This window comes from Taeniopygia guttata, chromosome 2 (genome assembly GCF_048771995.1).
Source record: "Taeniopygia guttata chromosome 2, bTaeGut7.mat, whole genome shotgun sequence".
Taxonomy (NCBI): Eukaryota; Metazoa; Chordata; class Aves; order Passeriformes; family Estrildidae; genus Taeniopygia; species Taeniopygia guttata.
Genome location: NC_133026.1, coordinates 75886722 through 75909165, shown reverse-complemented (window position 1 = coordinate 75909165; position 22444 = coordinate 75886722).

Below are 22444 nucleotides of genomic sequence, written 5' to 3'. Positions count from 1 at the left end.
AGGAAGAACAGGATCAGCCCACTTTCCTTCATCTTAGAACTTCTGAGCCCCCTGTACAAAGTAAAAACCCCCTGTACAGGTGCTAAAACCCTCCTGTACAATACTAAAAAATTTCCCCCTCTATTTTGTAACTACTTCTGCTATACTATCTAACCCTTTTTGACCACTTGTTCCACCTTCAAGGTTGGTAATTCATTCCATGGCTCAAAGTCAAAATCACAGCTTTTTCCAGCTGCTTGCCAGGGTCTAAAATGCTTCTGACCTAGGCCTGGAACCTCTAAAAATGTCTGAGGGACATTTTGAGTTCCAACACTTTATCAGCTCCATCTTCTGATTATCACATCTCACATATGAAAAGCAGTCATATAAAGATATAAGAAATGAAATCTTTCCTCTAAACTGAGGTATATTGCTTGTCTTCCTTAAAACCAGACTTCTTTCTTTCATAATCTTGACAGGAATTTTTGTATTAGAAAAACTTAGCATGTTTAAAGATAGCAGTGAGGGGAACGAAATAGAGCTCAGCAGTTGGCTGAGCTGCAAAGATACAATGGAAAAGGAGTAATATGAAAAAATACCAAATACTAGCAAGCATAAAAGATATACAGTAAAAATAAATGAAAATATATACTGAAATGAGAAAAAAAGGAAAAGTGGAAAACCCCTCTGTAGTAGATAGGGACAGGCGAACGGAAGATCCCGGGATGTGACGGAAAGAAAGACTCTTCCCCCCTTCATCCTGCTTCACGTTATCTATCACCCCCAGAACATTTAACCACACCTAACCCAGTAGTTTTCCACTCCGACTAACCCCAGAGACCCTACCAACCCCCCCGCCCCGACATAGCAAAGTCCCCCAAGACTGTTTAAACTCATGAGATAAGATAATAAATGCTTTCGACCATCCACCACATTGGTGTTAGCGTGTGTCGTTAGCCCGAGAAGCCCAGACCAGGCCGGGCTGCCGTGCTGCCTCCTTGCAACCATGTCGCCGTTGCCTCCCCTGAAGGCAACATATCTGGTGCTGAAACCCAGGAAAAATTCACTCGGGCAGGAATCACCTGGACAAGGGCAGCGGCCGGAGCAGCAAACCGTATCTAGGCGAGGGAGACGTCCCAGGACCAGCGATCGTCACGGACGCCATCGCCAGGGTCGTAAGTGTGATTCGTAAGCAATGGGGTATCGAGTGTAAGCTCCAAGACTTTATCTTGCTATAGCAAGGCTGCTTGAGCTTGGGGCAATTGAACGCCCCGTGGATGTTCTGCATCCGGAAATATGGGAAAAATGCACAGCCACGCTGTCCGAGGACACGAAATCCTCAGGCAGTGGCAAGAGCCTTAAGGCGTGGGGCAAAGTAGAGAGAGCCCTGCACAAAGCAATAGAAGAGCAGGAGACATGGAGCGTGGCGCATACGTGTTTATTGGTTACACCCAAGCTAGGGGTAGGAGCGGGAACGCAAACTGCCCCTGAGGGCGATCCGCCCGGGAGCGGGGATCCGGAGGGGCCCGGCGCGTCAACCCCTCCCCGGGCCAGAGCCCAATCCCCGCCGCGGAAACCCCCCAGAAATCCGCGGCTTTCCCAGCCGTCTCGCCGCTGCTGGTTAGTGACCCTTGCCAGAGGTGCAGCAGCGCGCAGAATGCTTTTGGCAGGGGCTGGTGAGGGAAGCCAGAGACGCAGAAACCGCGGCTTGGGAAGAGATCCTAACCACGCCACCACCCTACTCCGTTGAAAATGGTGCTGGCAACCAAGGAGAGGGGCGGAGCGTGGGCGGGTTTAGGCGCGAAAAGCCGGGAGGCGCGCAGTTTTAGGAATGCGCGTGCGCGGGAGAAAGAGGAGGAGAGCGGCAGAGGGCACGGAGCCAATCGGCAGCCATGCCTGACGCTGCTACCATTTAAGGGAGAGACCTCCCCCTGCAGGAGGCAGGGCAAGCCTGGGGGGCAGGAGCGGTGCCACCCCCGCGGGGAGGAGCGAGCTCGGAGCCGGACAAAAAGGCACCGAGACCCAGAAATGCGCTGGCATTCGACTTCCGACTCGGAGTCCAGCAGCCGGCTGGGAATCTGAAACGGAGGAAATGGAGCCAACGCGATTTAAGACAAAACCGAGTAAAACTTTAAGCCGCACCGAAAAGAAACCACAATACGAACCAGCCCAGTTTACCAACTGGGGAAAAATATCCTGTTGGGGCTGTGGGAGGAAAGGGCATCTCGCTAAGGAATGCAGGTCCTGGCCCCAGGGAAACGGGAAAGGGAGGGGGCGTGCGGGCCACACTCAGCCTCCTCCCACTGTGAATACAAGGCGGCCCATCTATGCCAACCCCCAGTGGGGCGGGGAGCCCTTATACCCCATACCCCCACAGGAGGCAGCCAGCTTCATACCCCTGCTAGCGACACAATTGCAGAGTTTCGCAACACAGCCTGCGGTACCTTCGTACCCACTACCACCGCAAGCAGCACCTGTGCCACAGGGTCAGCAGGGGACGCCCCAGAACGGGACCCCTGGGTGGCCCTGGCCACGAAAATAGGGAAGGAGCCCCTGAAGGTGTGGGGGACATGCTGCGTTTATGGCAGTCAGGACCCCCACGTGATAGGGCTTCAGTTTTGGGCAGACACAGGAGCAGACTGCTCGATTTTTCCCCCAAGCACTGTGGCCCCGACACTGGCAAAGCAAAGAAGTCCCCCCAGTGAACGGAGTGGGAGGGCCGTCCCAAGCTTGGAAAAGCACCCAATTAGTAGCTATAACGCTTCGTACAAAAAGGGGACCAGAACAAACAGTAGCAATCCACCCCTACATTTTGCAAAACTCTCCACCCCTGATAGGAAGGGACATCCTTGCTATGTTAGGAGTCAGGATTACAAATTTATAATGAGGGCCACTGCCGTACACCCACTGCTGCCAATCAAACTGACTTTCAGAATGAAACTAATGAAAAACTGTGAGTTTCGGTTTGCAGGACATGCTCGTGGACTGTCCCCATGACGCGTACACCCCTGCTCCAGAGGGAGATGACAGACCACCAAGCCGTCAGACAAAACCTGAGAGTTCCACGCCGGTGAGACCCAGACATGCACAGTGTCTTTGTGCGATTTTGCTGTTGGGGCTTGTGGCCGGGGGGCAAGCCGACCCAGGCCACTACTTTCATCAGCCATTTAGGTGGGTCATGCAACATCTTTCAAGTGACAAGGTGTTCAAAGAGGTCACCACAGCGAACACCCCATCCTTCGTGTTCCACATAACCGATCTGTTTCCAGGACAACCAAAACTACGGCCCATAAACCCACGTATCGTACTCATGTACATATCCTACTGGTGCCCAGTGTCCAACCCAGGGAAGAGGTACTGTGACTACCCGGGGTGGGGACATTGCGGATATTGGGGCTGCAAAACCATTGTTACAGAAGCCAGACCATGGGGAGATGGGTGGCAACCGCAGGAGCCTGACAAATTCTTACAGTTCACCTGGGCACCCTTTGGCTGTGGAGACCACAATGCACAGCCTAGATATTGGGGATGCGTAAGTTATAACATGACTGTTCTACAGGCAGATCACCCTAGTTGGGCCATGGGTAGAACGTGGACAGTGGTCCTCAGAGGACCGAGAAGGTGGGTGAATGTATGAATTATCAGGCTCCAACCACCAGCACCTCGACCAGAAGGACCCAATAAAGTTATCAAGAACGTGCTAAAAGGGAAAAACACAACCCACCCCAAAACCTTGCCCCCAAAAGTCACTGACACCCCGACCGGCCTTGCGGATGCCCTCTGGATAGGCCGCACGGCTGAGTCAGATCCAAACCCAATCTTTCGTATGCTATAAGCTACCTTTCTAACCCTAAACAAAACCAAACCGAACCTGACTAACTCCTGTTGGCTTTGCTATGATGTTAAACCCCCTTTCTACAAAGGCATTGCTTTAGACACCCCCTTCAGTTACTCCACAGCCAGTGCCCCCCACCTGTGCAGATGGGACACTCCCCGCAAAGGAACCACCCTGAGTCAAATCACAGAACAGGGCAGATATTTTGGCAATGCAACTTTAGCAAAGCGGAAAGGCAACTTCTGCACTAAATTTGTCAAGCCCAAAAGAAAAACCACTAAGTGGGTGGTCCCATCCGCATCTGGGATGTGGGTTTGCCAGCGATCCGGAGTGAGTCCTTGTGTGTTCCTTGCCAAATTTAACGACTCTATCGACTTCTGTGTCGAAGTTCTGATTGTTCCTAGGATTCTGTACCACTCAGACGAAGAGATATACCACCTTCTCGAGGAACCTGACAGACTCCACAAAAGAGAAACAATCACAGGTATAACTATCACAATGCTGCTCGGCCTGGGAGCAGCTGGCACAGCCACGGGTGTCTCAGCCATCGCAACCCAACAGCACGGACTCTCTCAGCTGCAAATGACCATCGACGAAGACCTGCAGAGAATTGAGAAATCCATCTCCTATCTAGAGAAATCAGTCTCTTCGCTCTCAGAAGTAGTTTTACAAAATAGGCGAGGACTGGGCCTCTTGTTCATGCAACAAGGAGGACTGTGTGCAGCCTTGAAAGAGGAATGCTGCTTTTATGCAGATCATACGGGAGTTGTTAAAGACTCCATGGCAGAACTCCAAGATAGACTGGCTCAGAGAAAGAAAGACAGGGAAACCCAACAGAGCTGGTTTGAATCCTGGTTCAATCAATCACCTTGGCTCACCACTTTAATTTCCGCCCTGGTAGGTCCACAGGCAATACTGCTTTTAGCTGTTACCATAGGACCATGCCTACTGAACAAACTAGTCTCGTTTGTTCAGGCCCGTCTAGAACGGGTGAACATTCTGTTCGTAGGCCAGCAACAAATGCTGTAAACCAAAAACTGCGAACACAGTCAGTCGCAAAAGCCTTCGAAACTCGCCTTGCGAAAATTACTCAGGTTTACCAAACCACCTTTTCCTTACCAAGTTACAAGTTTGTACTTCACTCCAGTGCCTATATCTATGACTACCTCATTTTATTTATGAAGAGGAGGCGGGAGATGTAGTAGATAGGGACAGGTGAACGGAAGATCCCGGGATGTGACGGAAAGAAAGACCCTTCCCCCCTTCACCCTGCTTCACGTTATCTATCACCCCCAGAACATGTAACCACACCTAACCCAGTAGTTTTCCACTCCCGACTAACCCCAGAGACCCTACCAACCCCCCCGCCCCGACGTAGCAAAGTCCCCCAAGACTATTTAAACCCATGAGATAAGATAATAAACGCTTTCGACCATCCACCACATTGGTGTTAGCGTGTGTCGTCAGCCCAAGTAGCCCGGACCAGGCCGGGCTGCCGTGCTGCCTCCTTGCAACCAGGTCGCCGTTGCCTCCCCTGAAGGCAACACCCCTCTTCAAATATGTGTTTTGGGACCAAATCTTCCTGGTGTGCCTATTTATTTATTTATTTGTATCTCACAATATTGGACTGGATTATCTCATTCATAGATCATCAATGCACATAACTTTATATTCCCATATTCAATAGGGTCAAAAGGATGAAATACCTAAGTAATTGGTATTCAACTTTACAAATTTTTTGTGGTGTGGTTTTTCTCTAGATTGATGTCTGTTTGGTGTCTGTTCCTTTCCCTCCTCCCTTGTCCCCTCCCCCCCACCCCCCCACCCCCCCCCCCCACAGTTGCCGGTTTTCCCGAGCTCTTCCCTGGTCCCCCTTCTCTCCGGGTTGTCTGTCCTGCCTTTCCCTGCCCCTTTCCCTGGAGCAATCCCTGTCATTCCTTCCAGCACCACCCCACCACCCCACCCCCCCCACCCCGCCCCGCTCCCGGAGCATTCCCTGTCCATTTAGTGAGACTCAACACCCTATTGGTTACGTTGTGTTATTCCACTCCCCTGTTTCCCCTGATAGGTTTGTGATATGTTAGTCCCACCTCAGACTCCTTCCCAGCTCTACCCTCGTTGGTTGCTGTCGTTCCTGTTCGTACACCTGCCCCTTGTGTTCTGGTATAAAACCTTTGTCCGCCCGCCCCGGAGTGTCTTGGGGTTCACTGAATAAATGCACCTCGTTACACCCCAAGTCCCGTGTTGCCTCTATCTGTCCCCGCACCCATAACTGGGGCAGCAGAGCTCTCAGGTGGGACGGCCACACCATGTCTCTTCCCTCACACCGCCCAGCATGCCGCCGCTCAGGGGTATCGCGCAGGAGGAGCGGACCGCGCTACAACACAGATTTTTAGCAAATCAGACTCATTGTAGCCTCCAGTACATTAAAGAGAAATGAGGGAAATCATCAAAAGGCGCTTTTTTGTGGTTGTTGATTTGAGGTTGTATTTTGTTGGTTTGGATTTTTTTTCTGTTTAGTCTTTTTGTTGTTGTTTTGTTTGTTTGTTTGTTTGTGGGTTTTGTCCACTAAGAAAAAAATGTGGGAACATTTGTTTATGCAGCGATGCTCTGAGTGCTACTGGAGAAGGCATAACTAGACTAGCTGGAAAATAACCTGTATTTGCAGCAATATTTTTCAACTGTATGAGGTGAGGCTGCACCTCGAGTTCTGCGTCCAGTTCTGGGCTCCTGCATTTAGAAAGGATGTTGGGACGCTAGAATGCATCCAGAGGAGGGCAGTGAGGCTGGTACGGGGCTTAGAACACAAGCCCTGTGAGGAACGACTGAGGGAGCTAGGGTTGTTTAGCTGGAGAGAAGGAGACCCAGAGGTGACCTTATCACCCTCTACAACTCCCTGAAAGGTGGTTGTAGTTAGGTGGGGTTGGTCACTTTCTCCAGGCAGCAACTGACGGAACCAAAGGACACAGTCTTAAGCTGCATCAGGAGAAATACAGATTGGATATTAGGAAAAGGTTTTTTTCACTTAGATTGATAAAGTACTGGAATGGTCTTCCTGGGAAGTGGTGGTGATAGTAAAAAGGTTTTAAAATCATGGGGATTTGGGGAGTTAGAAGGAAAATTAAGTTTAGTAGGCCCTGGGAAAATACCCTGGGAATGTGTAGGCCTTGTACTTGCTAGAACTGCACCTCTGTGTAGCTAGTATATGATAAATGATATAATTGTTAGATGTGATTGTTGTTTAGTAATTAAATAGAATTACTGTTTAATCATAGGAATAATCATGAGAAACTGTAGTCAGGGGCTTGAAAAAGATCACAAGAAACTCATGGTTGAATAAGATCAATGCAGACAATAGAACAATATGAGTTTAATAATTAATATGTAAGTTATATAATGATAGACTATAAAATACATTCAGCTCGAAAGCCATGTCAGAGTCAGATTTGGGTCTGTACCCCTTATTCTCAGAGCTCTACAATAAAAGCACCTGCATATAATCATATCCTGTGATTATATGTGTTCCTGAACGCTAACAGTGGGGTCACCATCCCTAGATCCAGTCAAAAAAGACTGGATGTGGCACTCAGTGCCACAGCCTAGTTGAGGTGTTAGGGCATAGTTTAGACAATGATCCTTTTCAGCCTTGTGATTCTGTATGAAATCCCCAGACTGTTTCATCATACATTGCACTTGTGCTGACAGCAGTTGATGAGTACTTGAATAGGACAGTGGTTGTTTAAGGTAACACTAAAGTAGAAACTTACATGGAAACACAGTTTTAAGACCCTAATTCCTTCCTATTTGTAGCCCTAGTATGATTTTATGTAGTAAACACACCTATACGTGTACAATCAATAATGGGGTCACTACAGAAAATTTATGAAATTAGTGAAGATGCAGGCAAGATTATCTTAAGTCTTGTTGGGTTATTTTATTCCTTTTGCATCATATTGCATTTTCCCTATTCTTATTCTTGTCACATTTCATTGCACTACATTTTTAACAGATTCACTTTGGATTGTAACTCATCTGTTTGCAAAAAGTTCTCTGTTTAATCTCTAGAGATACCTGTTTTTTTTAAAAGAAAAATAAAATCCTGTCTAGGATTTGCAAAGAAATTAATAGATATTTTTACTTATTTAAAGATTTTAGCAATATAGGAAAAAAAAAACCACTTGGAAACTTAAATTGCATAGAAAAGCCTGAATCACAAAGACTTTGAATAACATTTTTTGCAAGAGGCAAACAACTAAACAGATAACAGATGCAATGGAAACAAAAACACACAAAACACAATTTATTCCTCAATGACTACATCAGACTCATCTCAACAGTGCAAACAATAGCTCACAGATCAGGGATCATTAGGAATCATTTAGCCAGCTCAAGTGCCTAAACATAGTGCCACTGTGATTCTCTGCACCCCTAGTGTACAGTCAGCTGGTTCTCCACAAGGATGTGGGTCTTCTCCTGGCTGTGTCTGATAGCCCTCTGAGGATTTTTTGGACAACCTAGAACACCTTAAGTGGCACTGAATATCTGTGTTTGGGCAAGAGAATTGTTGCCCTCTGTTATGAAGCGTATCACAGATATGCTTTTACAACAGATGATAGAATCTAATCACATTGACTGGATTTGCATTCTTAGAAGAAACAATGCAAACAGCAGCTGTGTTTATAGCAAATGCAGCCTCCATCACACAGCCTTAGATATGCTAGTGCTTGGCAGAGTGACATGGTCGTCCTACTTACCTACTGCATATACTAGGGAATAAATAATTATTCTCTGCTTTAAATTGTTTCCATTCTGCTGAAAGAATTTCATTCATGGAATAAAAGACACCTGGAAAAAGTGACCCAGTGGAGGAGGGTCATTCTTGTGCCTCTGTTTTCATCATCACTATTACTTTATTTTTTACATGTTCCCATGTGTGCCAGTATACTTTTGGAGATTTTCTGATTTGCAGAAGACATTACACACATCTTTCTTCATCCCCTGGCACTATTTTTCAGTGTGCTCCCTCTGATGCTCTGCTAGAGCATCTTGATCTACTGAGACTTTCCTGTTTCTACTGTGCTGTTAAGTTAGTGCTGACTCTGTTTCTCACACACTCAACATAATCTCTTCATGAATATCCGACCCTTATGCTCTAGAAGCTTCTCTGTACAAACATTTGTCATTTTTTCTCAGATGAAATTTCTGAGACATATATATGTTCCTTCATATGCTTACACACCCCTCTCTGTGGAGCTACCAGGACGGCTGCCCTGGGTTTAGCCTGGATAGAGTTAATTTTGCAGTAGCTGGTAAAGAAAACATGGTGCGGGAGCCATCCATTTCTGTTTTATTGTCATGCATGTGAATATTTTTCTTCTCTTATACATTTTTGTTTTAGTATTGTTGCTGCTATTGTTAATCTTCTTATGTCATTGTTGTTTACAGTAAATTGTGCTTACATCAACCTGTGATCTTTGCCTTTTGTGCCTCCAATTCTCCTTTCCAGCCACCTGTGGAAGGGGTAAGGGTGGGAAAGAAGAGAAATGGGGGAGGGACTGAGCGGCTGCATGGCTTTGGAGAGCCTTGGGAAAATTAAATGGAGGAGTACCATTCCTAAACCATGACAACAACACAAAGAAGCGATCTTTATAAAAGGACAGAAGTTAGCACACATTGTAAAGCTCAAAGTAAAAGTTAAATGTATTCCATTACATTTGTTAAGGATTAGATGAATTCTTAGATTTCTGTTTTGGCAACTCTAACCTGAAGTAATTTCTTTCCCCACCCATGTGTTTCCAGATATATGTCAACAATTACGCTATTGATCCAATACAGCCTATTGCAAGAGGCTTGTGTAAACTTCTATGCATCATTATGCTTTTTATATTGAGGGATGGATAAGAGCTAACAGCATCAAAAATTAAAATTCCCTTCCATAAAGAATGCTGGCATCTTACTAATTTTTTTTTCTTTGGAGTTTATATTTTGAAATGGGTGTTCATTGAATCTGACATTTTCTGTATGTCTCATTTTTTCTGGTCATTGCAAAGTATATGCACTTGAGAAGAGTTTATATTTCTTGTGTTCATTTATTTCTACTTTCTCAGAATCATAACATAACAATAAAGTAGACAAGCATCACAGTTAGTTGTTGGAACTCAAAATGTCCCTCAGACATTCTTGGATGTTCCGGGTCCAGGTCAGAAGCATTTGAGACCTGGCAGGCAGCTGGAAATAGCTGTGATTTTGGATTTGAACCATGGAACGATTTACCGACCTTGCAGGAAGAACAAGAAGTCGCAAAAGTTTAGATATTATAGTAGAAGTAGTCACAAAGTAGAGGGAAGAATTTTTGAGTGCTGTACAGGGGAGTTTTAGGTCTTGTACATGGGAGTCAGAGGTTTTAAGATGGAGCGATTTGGGCCTGCCCTGTCCTCCCTCTTTCTTCTTCCTTACCTCCATGTTCTTGGTGATTTTGGCACTCGCAGATTGGTTTAGAGTAGAAAGGCACCATTTAATATAGGTAATAGGCATTGGGGAAAAACGATAACCATTTAACACGTAATGTATCATACAAAAGATGGCACCAGCCCTGGGTGGGGGGAGAGAAGAAGAAGTCGGGAGTCAGAAAGGATGTCAGGGTGTGTGTGTGCCTTTGCCTGAGCAGCTGAGCAGCTCAAGAAGAAAATCTTTTAGCTAACATGCAATAAACTACCTTGAGACTGGACAACAGAAGACTACTGAGACTCTCTTTGAAAGCACGGGTTGGAGGAGAGACTTTTCCACCACACGGAGCCACCCATGACCTAGAGGTGAGCTCCGGCAGTTAGTAGGTAAAATAAATTTTAAAATTTCCATGCAGTTTCCATTTCTTCTTAGAGTAACATATTGAAACACAGATGAAGATACTCTTGTTGGCCATAGAAAAATTATGGGAATGTTCACAATCATTTCAGAGTGCAGCCTTTGGTGTTTTGCATATCTGAATCTCCCACTGCAGGGCCCAACCCATCCAGGTGATTAATTTCCATAGCAGACAGCACTGTTGTTTATGCAGGATCCTCCAGCTTGTGGGAACTTTCCTCAGTCAGATGTGCTTTCTGTGCCTTCCTGAGCAGAGACTTCCATCCATTTCATAACATTTGTCATAGGCTAAGAAGATTACTCAAAAGAAAAGGAAGATGCTATAGTGGCACAGAATCAGGTACCATTATGCTGAGATATTTGTAAGTAGAAAATGTTTGTAAGCTCACTGCTGCTGGATCAGATGGAATCATGGCAAGTTGATGCTTCAAACATGAAAAAGTGAACATCAAAACATCTGGGGAAGCTCATAAAATACTCTTTAATATTGTAATCTAAAAATCTGAACCAAATTTTTCACAGAAAGAAAGCCATAGTGTCATCACCATGGTATCTGTGATCATCTGGGTCTCAGAACTCGCCTATATGTGAACTACAAATGGCTGAATATTTTAAAGAAAAAATCTGGGTGTTGGGCTATATCTGTTGTTTGGTGTCAAGGACAATCTGTGCCAAAGAGAACTTTCCACAAGGCTGCTATATGGCTCCTGAATTATTTTCTGTATACAAGTCAAATCCTTTCTACTAGACAGAACCCAGCTCTGTGAATGAATGAGTGAATGGCTCTGATAACAGAATTCCAAACCTGAGAGCTGGAGCAGAAAGGTGAGCCTAGAGATATGGGTTATGGTGTGTGGACATAGAAGGGATGCTATTCTATGTTGAGAGAAGCATCACAAATAATTTTGGGAACCATTGTAGATTGAATTGTTGTCATGGTTTGACACTGGCACAATGCCAGCGCCCCCATGAAAATGCAACCTCTTAATTGAATGCTGTGAAATGAGATCGAGAACAGAGCAAAGCAGGCCCAAGCTTAATAACAAGGAAAAAAAACTTTATTAAGCTACTACTACTATACTACTATACAAGAAAAAATAAAGAAAAACACACACACAATTCAAAATGAAAACCTTTCAAAACATTCCTCCTCCCACCACCCAACTCCAACAAACCACAGTGAGACATGACTTGGACCCTTAATCAAGTATTCACCCTTCAATATAATCAATACTAAGTCCATCAGGGGAGAGAGGAGTCTCCTTGCACCACAGACCCCCAGGAAACACAGCTGCCACTTCCTGTGTTTCCATGTCACACATGGCACCGCCCGGAGAAGAATCTGCCATGGTAACACTCTCCTTTCCATGCTCATGCACAGTGCTCTCACCACCAATGCATGGATGGACAGACTGCTTCTAGGATTTTTTTCCTTTCAAGGATGCTCTGCCAAGAGGGGAAAAAACAACAGTTCAGTTTTTCATTTTTGGGACCACAGTCCCCCCATTTTCTTCCTCCCCTGGGGCCAAGGGTCTCAGGAACAGAGATCTTCTTATCTTCTTCTTCTCTGAAGACAGGGGTCACCACCACAAATCTCCCCAAATTTTCTCTGTTCCCTCCACTCCTGTCTTTTCTCAGCTGCTGAAGCAGGTCTCTTGGCTCACCGGCATCCTTCTAATATGCAGTCTCTGTTGGAGGACATAATTGGTTCAGTTTATGGCTAACAAGAAAAAGTCCAGCCAAAAGCCATTCCATCATCTTCCCCCCCAATCTTCTTTCCCTTACATCCCAGGTCCTAGGCTGTCTCTCTTCCTCTCTTTCAAACCAAGGAGGAGTAAAATTTCACAAAGCTTTCATTACTCAAGGAAGGGTTAAAAGTCTCAACTTCCTGGATGGCTCTCTGCCCGGATCTCCAGCTCCCACGGCTGGGCACCTTCCTTTGTGCCCCCTGCCTCCGCACCGCTCTTCTCCTTCCCTGCAGTGTATTGCTGGCAGACTGTCGCTGTCTCTTTCTCTCTCAAGATAGTGAGACTCTGGGGGGAATGCAGACATCCCAGATTTCTCCACCCTTCCCTCTGCAGGGGTCCAGCCTGGTTCCAGCCCCTCCACCCTTCGGCCGACCTCAACCTGGGCCGCATGGCTCCCCTCCCCCACCCAACCACGGGCCAGGCAGGGAAGAATCCTGCACTGCACCCTGACCAGAACCAAAGAGAGACAGTTCTCCTGGGAATTCTGCTTTTAACCCCTCTGTGTTCTCAGAGGCGTGTCCACCCTCAACTGGTCACTCCAAGTGTCAATATCCAAATTGACCTCTTCTTTCCTGGAAGATTCTTTTTCCCGTGTCAAACCACAACAATTGTCTTTTGCTAAGTAGGAGTAAGGATAGCATCCAATTTTAATTTTATTTTAACATTGAAATGGTAGTAGTGAAGTGATTAGAGGTTAAAATCCTCCCATCTCCAATACTTAGAAAGATTTATTTCACACATTACTTACATAATCTAGCAGAGGACTGAAGATTTAATTCAATGGCTGCAGTTTCAATAAGAGTTGTGAAGTTCCTTGCTTCCCTACTTCTTCAGCAGTAGTTGAAGTAACTGACCACTACACCTGGAGCTGCTGTTATATTTCAGCATAAGCACAGGCTCTTTTACCCACCCATCCTAGAGCTAGCAACTGTTCAACTCCATTTTCCAGTTAGTCCTCTGCTACAGCCTTTCAATAAAATATAAAGATACTGGTAGTTGTAAGTGAAGTTTAATCTTAGAAAGAATAATTAAAGACATCCTGAGAACTCTTTTTAAAATAATTTATTACATGTTATCTACTGTGATTGGGCTTTTTTGTAATAAAGCTTTCATTGGCATTAGTTGCTGACTTGATAATTACATAGATACAATTCCAGAGACTGAAGTTCACAGCATTTTCCTCTTATGTGATTTATGAACCTTGATAATTTCAGTTAGCAAAGGCTATTCATCTTGAAAGTTATCAGGAGAGAAAATCCCAGTCATTTTAATAAAGGAAATTGTCAAAAAGAGAAAGAAAATTAACCTCAATTTTTCATGTCTGATCACGAGATAACAACAGGGGCATCACATTTCAGGTTATCCTATTGCATTATTATCATCTTCGTGCATCAGATTGCTTGGGTACCCTTGTGAGTAACAAGAAGCCAGTAATGGTCCTCTAATTTAGCTTGTTTTTCATTCAGATAGTAACTTATAGGTGCTTTGCGTAAAACTATTGTTCATTGGCTTTCAGCCCATATAAAATGCAATAAGCCACATGCTGTTTGTGGAGAAAAAATAGAGATTGTCTACAACAAGGTTCAAAAAACATTTTTATTACCAGACTGATTTATTTCTAAATGTATTTTAATTATTTGCATAAAATTTTTCATGTTTGAAGTTAGCAATGTATATAAGGGGGTGAATGAGAACTTGTGATATGTTTTGGCAGATTTTTTTATATTTTTCTTTTTTTGTTTTTCTTGGGGAAGTTTTAGCAACCTTTTCATACTGATTTATAGCCTATCAAAAGACAATGAACTGTAATGTAGGAAATCTTGCTGTAAGAAAAATCTGCATTTTTTTTTTTAAACTACATTGAAATATGATAATTATAATGAATATTAGGCTAATTGGCCTCCTTGCTCTATGTTTACTAGTAATATTTTTCTTCTGCAACTGTCATTATTAGTAAAGGCATAGGCAGTTCATCTGTTGAGTAAGTATCTTTCCACTTCAGTAAAAATACAAAGCATGATAAATTATACAAAACCAAAATATTTTGAACTATGATTTATAGACAATAATTTAAAAAGTAAATAGAAATTTTAAATAATTGTGATAATTAAACAATCATGATTTAATTAAATAAGGGGCTGGATTGCCACATTCATCTTCAGATATTAATCCTCCTCACTAGACACCTGAGCCTGGAAATTTGGTTTAAATATCTCCCCAAATTCAGATTTTTCTTCAGACAAGGATAGGAGAAGAGTGGGAGAAAGAGGAAAGTTATATGCAACCCTCCTAGATGGGTCAAGAGCAACAGTAAGGAAAACTTTTCTCACATTTCAGTACATCCACTCTCATGGTCAGAAAGAGATACTGAGCTGGATGAAAAACTGAGTACCAGTCAGTATTTGTGTTCAGCTTTCTGGGTGCGCTCTCATGTTTCAGTCAAAAAAAATCTGTTACAGGAGTTCTAAATTCAGGCAGTGCATGAATTCCAGCATCTCAAATATTGAGAAATTACCAAATTTGTGAAAGCAGTACTGTACCACTTGAAGTATCCAGGGTGGCAGCAGCACTGAGGGCTGAAGGGTCAGCCCCTGTGAGGAGCAGCTGGAGCTGCCCCATGCCTTACAGAGTTGATTCCACTGGCTCCAGTGGCCTCACCACAGGCCATAGCTGAACATAAAAAAAAAATATTTGCAGAAACTTCATAATCACATTTAAAAATAACATATTTAACAAGTACAGGTATTCATGGGAAAGATAACTTTTCCTGTGGTTAGGATGCAATTTGATTGCCTCTTAAAGCACCTTACAAATTTCTACTATACAATTTTTTATAGAAGTTCCTATCAAATTTATCTGGCCACTGGGTGGTGCACTTTTTTTCTCATCTTTTAGGAAAGTGACATGACAGGCAGAGTCAGGAGCTGCCCACTGTAGAGTATGCAAAGCCATTACGTTCAGGGCACAGCCTCACATAGCTCTTCAGGGTTTACTGCTGGTAGGTGACTTTGGAGCTTGAGTGAAACCACAGGGCTTCTTTCACAATGAGCATTGCCCTGGTCCACTTAGAGCACCAAAACAGTTCTCACTTCTAATTGTTTTTGCAAGCATTCAAATTATTGCCACTATTGAATAGATTAATTAATCTACTGATTTTGTGAAGCAAACTTTTCTACTGCTGTTCAGGTGAAGTACAGATTGCTGTAGCTCTACATTCTTTTCAAGTGCTTGCTTTGTCACTATAACTGTTTATGATGCTTTTTTTTTTTTTTTTTCTCCTGAAGATCTGTAAAATAAGAATTGCAAGAGTGCTTGTGCAGCACAAGCTGGTACACAAGCATCTACTGTTTCTGAGCCCTGCTCCTGTTCCAAAACAGTTCTGCTTTGTTTTGATAGCCAAATTCTCATTTTACTATTTTGATGGGTTTTGTGTACACCTTTAATATATCCTGCATGCTAGCAAGAGGAGTTCTTTGATAGAAGAAATGCAAAAAGGAAGGATAAACATTTGTCAGTTGTAGTCTACTAATCTAACTTTCACTATTAAATTAAAAGTTATATGTGATAGACATATTAAACATTTCATACACATATAGTACAGTTATTCATATCCTATCCTCATCTGTGTTCAAGAATATATAAATATTTGCACTTGTGCTTTGCAGTTGTCTATCTATCTCTCTCTTTCTCAACATGATGTTGGCTATTTCCAAAATGATATGGGTATATCAATAATGTCTACACCCACTTTGCCATTTTATACTTTCTAGATGTTTTCTCTCAGAATTGTATTTCAAAGGCTGAATGTAAAAAAAAAAAAAAAACAAAAAAAACCCACCAACAACAACAAAAAAACATATACTCATATGTACATACAGTACATGTGTATATATATGTAAGTGAACAAAAGACCATGTACTTAACCAGGTTTATGTTTATAATGTCTAATTGATCTGAGCATGTGCAAAAATTTACTTTGGTAACTCCTTCACTCCTTAGAAAATCATATGCAGCACTAACATTTTCTAGAGAAAATGCTTATATTAAAAATCTTTTTAAAGCTATGCAAATGACAATGTACCACTCTCATGCTTTAACTTTGACGGACAGCTCAGTCCCACGATCTATTTCTTCACTCTCCCCACAGAGGGATGGGAGACAGAAAGACAAGTCAGAGAAAACTCACATGCTGAAATAAAATCAGTTTAATAGGGAAAGCAAAAACTTCACATGCAGACAAAGCAAACAAAGGAATTCATTCATTGCCTCTCATGGGCAACCTTGTGTTCAGCCATATCCAGGAAAGCAGGGCCCCATCACTCATTATGGTGACTTAGGAAGATAAATGCCATCACTTTGAACATCCCCCCCTTCCTTCTTCCACCATGCTGAGCATGACGCCCTGTAGTCTGGAATGTGTAAGTCTAGTTGAAAAGGAGGTGTTAGGTCATAGGTTGGACTCAATGATCTCAAAGGTCTTTTTCACCCTCATTGATTCTGTGGTTCTGTTAATATCTCTTGGGGCATTTGGGGTCACCTACAGTGGCAGTGTTCCTTCCCACCATCTTGTGCATTCCTGGCTCCCTCAATGGGTGGAGCCCATGGCGCTGTGAGGAGCAGAAAAGGCCTTGATTCTGTGTAAGCCCTGCTCAGCAATACCTGAAACACCTTTTTGTTATCATCACTGTATTCAGTATTAATCCAAAATACAGCCCCACACAAGCCACTATGAAAAAAATAAACTATCTCAGCTGAACCCAAGGGGAATGTTTGGAGTGATGGTGTTTGTCTCCCCAAATAACGGTTACACATGATGGAGTCCTGCTTTCCCAGAGATGGCTGAACACCTGACTGCCCATGGAAAGCAGTGAATTAACTTCTCGTTTGGTATTTGCTTTCCCTATTAAGCTGATTTTATCTCATACCATAAGTTTTCTAACTTTCACCCTTCCAGTTCTCTCCTTAATCCTGTTGGTGGGGGAAGTGAGTGAGTGATAGTGTAGTGCTTGGCTGCTGGCTGGGGTTAAACCATGAGAATAATAAATAATAAAAATAATGCCAAATATCAAGAAAAACACAGAGATTTTGTTTTGAAAAACACTGTCATGTTAATGCAAAATTGCAGAATCAAAACTTGTGTGACATTTGATGAATTCTCTACAGGTTAAAATATTGCACCATGCAAATTTCAGGTGGTAGACTTGTTTGACTGACTGCCTAAAGAAAACTTACAGAACTTTTTCCTATTACACTGATTAAAGTTTAGATTAACCAAATCATTAAGAACAAAAAACCAACAAAAAAAAAATCATGGCATCTCATTAAAGGCTGAGAAATAAAAAGTTTTGGAATTCAACTTCAAAAGCAGGATGTTTTGATGGCCAAAACTGTTCTTGAACTACTTCTTGTTGTGGCTTAATGCATTCCTGTGTAGAAGATGAAGAGTCAATGGTGATTAAAGATGACTGAGACATATTTCAGTTCATTGTTTTCCTCAGCCAAAGGTTATCACAGATAAGAGATTCAGTCCCATGCTGACAGTCATGACCAAGCTGGAACAGATGATCATTTCTAAAACTCAATAAAAGTAGAAATCTGGGCATTGACTAGACTAATATTGCAGGCTTGGCTTGCAGCTCCTTTGGTACTTCCAGTTGATTTATTAGCAGGTAATGACACTGTAGTCTCTGCAGTTCTCCTGAGCAATTTCACCATATCTCATCCATCAATCTGTCAATGCATTTTAGAAATTCTACGTATTTCTCATATGATTGCCCTTCACAATAAAGTTGCTAGAACATTCATTCATTGTTTTCCATTAAATTCTAAGGACGCCATTAGGATAACTTCCGAAATCCTTCAAGATATTTGCTTTCAGATAATGAGTATTAAATGCCAGCAGACATTAACACATGAAAAAAACTCTGGGCTGTGGAAAGAATGCAGAGAGGATAATGAATTTTAGAGAATTATTCCTGTGAGCAGCGTTCATTTTGTTAGAATCTAATGAAAGAACATAGAGATAGCTTAAGCTGTTTTGTGTGGAACTTGAATAGTTCTATTAGAATCATATTTTAAAATATATTGACTCTGCATGAATCAAAATACTGGTTCTTTTTGAACCAATTTAGGAAATTATGTATATAATTTTTTCTGAACTAGGGTTTTGAGTTAAAATTGGAGTCAACCTTTGGCTGCATGATTTATTTATATCTTTTTCTTTTTCTTTTTAGGAGAAAACAATGTTATTTTAGGCAGTATACCAGACAAATTTAATGACTTCTCAGCTATAACTGATTCACATTCAAGCAAGCAGAAGCTCACACCTGCCCCTAACCAGTCTGCATAGATGAGTCAATACTTCCCAGAACTATGCTCTATGTAAGACGTCTTTTTCATGAATTATGAAGTCTGGCTTGCAGCCCTCATAGAGGCAGCTGTAGTAGAGTACACAGATCTTTGTTGCTGCTCATACTACTTTTCCTACAGAAGTAACAATATTGAGAAACACACAGTAAATTTTTTTTTTAATATATTTGAAATTAAAAGGGACCTGAAAGTTAAAGATGTGTTAAAAATGTATAAACAATGTATCAAGATGTCTTGAGGATATTATTAAATAATTAAGAGCAATTTAACCTGAAATTGATTTCAAACTTTTTATGAGCCCAGGGATATAATTTTTTAAAATAAATTCTTTTCATTTATCACCTTCTCTGTTGTCTGATTCCCAAAGTAAAATATGATTATATCTTATTCTCATAATTATCATTATTGTCATTAAGTAGCTATGAGCTGGTACTGTAAGTTTTTAAATAATTTTTTTAAATTGTCAACTTACCAGTGTTCTTCTCTGGCAGTTTAGAAAAAGAGACATTCAGGTAACCCACAGGTCAAACAAGTCCAGAAATATTCTTCCCCAGTTAAAAAATAGGTCTCTCTGCGTTTTCTCACTGGCACATGACTAAAACCTACAAATTACATTTTCTAGAGCAGATTGCCTCTATTAGGTCATTTTTTTAATGATTGAAATATGTGATTCTTAGCTAAATACAGACTCAGTGGTGAAAATGCTCTAGTATTTTACAGAATAGTGAGGACAAATCAGTTTTTCTTTCACCTTGAAGTCTTGGTTTTTGTGTTTTCAGTTTCCAACACTTCAATAATGGCACTGGTATGGCATGTCTTAAGAGCTAACTGATTTTTATCTTAGATGAAAATTAAAAAGGGTACAGATTTACACTGATGATAAATATAATCCTGCAAATGTAAATAATGTCTTTAAATAATGTCTTCTAAATACAATCTGAGCATAAGGCTGTCAAATATGCTTTTTCCTTTTTTTTTTTTTTGGTTTTATTTTGTTTAATTCAAAAGAATGTTCGTTGGTTGAACTGAAGCATTTGGTTACATCTTTTGTTGAATGCAGTCATAATTAATGATCTGCATGAGGGGACTGAGTGCACTGTTTTTGAGTTTGCAGATGAGATCATGTTGCTTGGGAGTATTGACCTGTTTAAGAGTAGGAAGGCTCTGCAGAGGGATCTGGACAGACTGGATCAGTGGGTTGAGATAGAAAAGGACTTGGAGGTGCTGGTTGACAGTGGCTGAGGAGCATGTGCCTAGATGGCCAAGAAGTCTAAAGGCCCCCTGACCTGCGTAAGCAATAGTGTGGTCAGCAGGACCAGGGTGTGATTTTCCCCTTGTACTCAGCACTGGTGAAGTCACACATCAAATCCTGTGTTCAGTTTTGGGTCCCTCACTATGAGAAAGACATGAGAAAAAGGGACTAGAACGAGTCCAGGAAAGAGCAACAGACCTGGTGAAGGGTCTGAAGTACAAGTCTCATGAGGAGCAGCTGAGGGAGCTGGGGGTGTTTAGCCTGGAGAAAAGAAGGCTCAGGGGAGATCTTAGTGCTCTCTACAACTGCCCGAAAGGAGGATATAGTGAAGTAGGAGGTAAGTCTCTTCTTCCAAGAAACAAGCAAAAGGCCATGTAGAGTTGTGTTTTTTAGGTTTTATTACATTTGCATTATGTATAGGTTTGTTTCATGTACCCCTGGTTCTGTAACGGTTCCCCCCGAGTTTTCTCGTCTTTCCCCGCGGGTCTGTTGTCCCCAAAAATGCCGAGTCACCCACCTTGTTTACTCCAGATGCCTGTCTGTCACTCAGTGTCCCTTCCCCCCACCTGGAATCTTTCACCCAGGACGCCGGGCGACAGGCAGAGGACCTGGGACCCTCCACCTGTCTGTTCTTCATTGGATGTACCCCCGTACCCCACTACCCTCAAACCCCCCATGGCGTTACCCCATTGGCTGCTCCAGTTTCCCTCCGTCCCGTACTTAGTCCGTGCGCGCGGTGTGCTCAGGGCTTTCTCCTGGCTGGCCCCAGTGCGCGCCGCCCCGCCCGAGCCGCCCCGGGGGCTTTCTCCTGGCTGGCTCCAGCGCGCACCGCCCCGCCCTGCTCGCGCGGCTCCGGCAAACGCAGGCGCGGCACACCTGGTTCCCTTCGAATTATTGTTTTCCCCGTTGGATCACAATAAAACGGAATTCACCCCCAGAGAAAGACTCTCTTCATTAAATCGCCGTGGGGTCGCTGATTGCTCTCCGTACTCAAACAGTGCTGCCCAAAGCCTGCGAGGGTTCAGCGGGAAGCGCTGGATATCTGCCCGCGCCCCCTTCTCCCCAGAGCTAGCCGGGGCAAGGGAAAGGCAGATGGGAGAAGAGCGCACCAGCAAGGCCATGAGAAAATATTGTCAAATTGCACTTGGGGAGACATTGCTTGGATATTAGGAAAAATGTATTGACTGAAAGTGGTCAGGTATTGAAACAAGTTGCCCAGGGATGTGTTTGAGTCACAGTAAGATCTTCAACTTAGCAAGCTAATTGCCTGATGATAGGTAGGCCAGTTTTCATTTTAGTGGAACCACAATAATACACTAGCCTCAGATACCACAGAGAAAATGGAGACAATTGTTCTAAACCTTTGGGTAGAGAGTGACTTAATTTTCCCCTCTTAAAATACAAATTATTTAATTTCAAGAAGAGCATTTCATTACAGAGAGAAATTCAGTAACACAGATTAACTGGGCAACACCCAATGTCTACTGAATTATTTTCTTAATATTTCACTATTTACAGCCCTCTTGCTTGACTGTTTTTGCATGGAACAAGTGCTGCACCAGCTATATGCTTCTGATTTCTAGTAGCAGCTTGCATGTGGAGAACTCTGACTTACTATGCCTTAGTGAAGTTGAAAGATAATTTAGAAAATAGTCTCTGACTTGATGAGAAGGAAACACTGCTTCTTGCGAGTAATTATACCTTATGGAAAATGTATGTTTCTAAATTATTTGTAAAAGAAATCCTAAAAAGAAGGCCTAGAACAATCATTGTAACTGGAGACCCATGTCCAATCTCTTTCTCAGTGTGAAAAACATCAAATTTGCACACTGAGTCTAGATTCCCCAATCTGTTTATTCAACCATCACATCAATCCCCAATTCAATTAATAAATATAGCATTTGATACATTAGAAATCCAATATTAGAACAACCTGCAAAAAATAATTTAAAAGATATTAAATTACAGAGATCCCTAATAAAATTTCCTCTGATTATGTGTCTTGAGAGGTGCAAATCTTTCTGACATTTGCAAACCTCTGTTTCAAAGATCATTACTACCTTTAGCTTATAAAGTGCCTAATAATTAATTTTTACAGCAAACAACAACCCTTTTATGCAGACAGTGTATATTCACTTCTGCAATTAGCCAAATATAGATATTTCAAAGTGAGTTCTTATGTTCACGTGAATCTTTGAAAGTGACAAACTAGCAAGCACTGAAAACATGAGAGCAACAGTAATTACACCTCAGGAAATCTAACAGCTCATTAGAGCAAGACAGTAGAAGAAGGACATTAGCAGAGAATGATATGAGAGGAGAGGATTCCTGTGCTACAAGAGAGGAGCACTGAAGAAAATTCAGTGACACAGAAATGAGGGCAGCTATTTTAAAGCA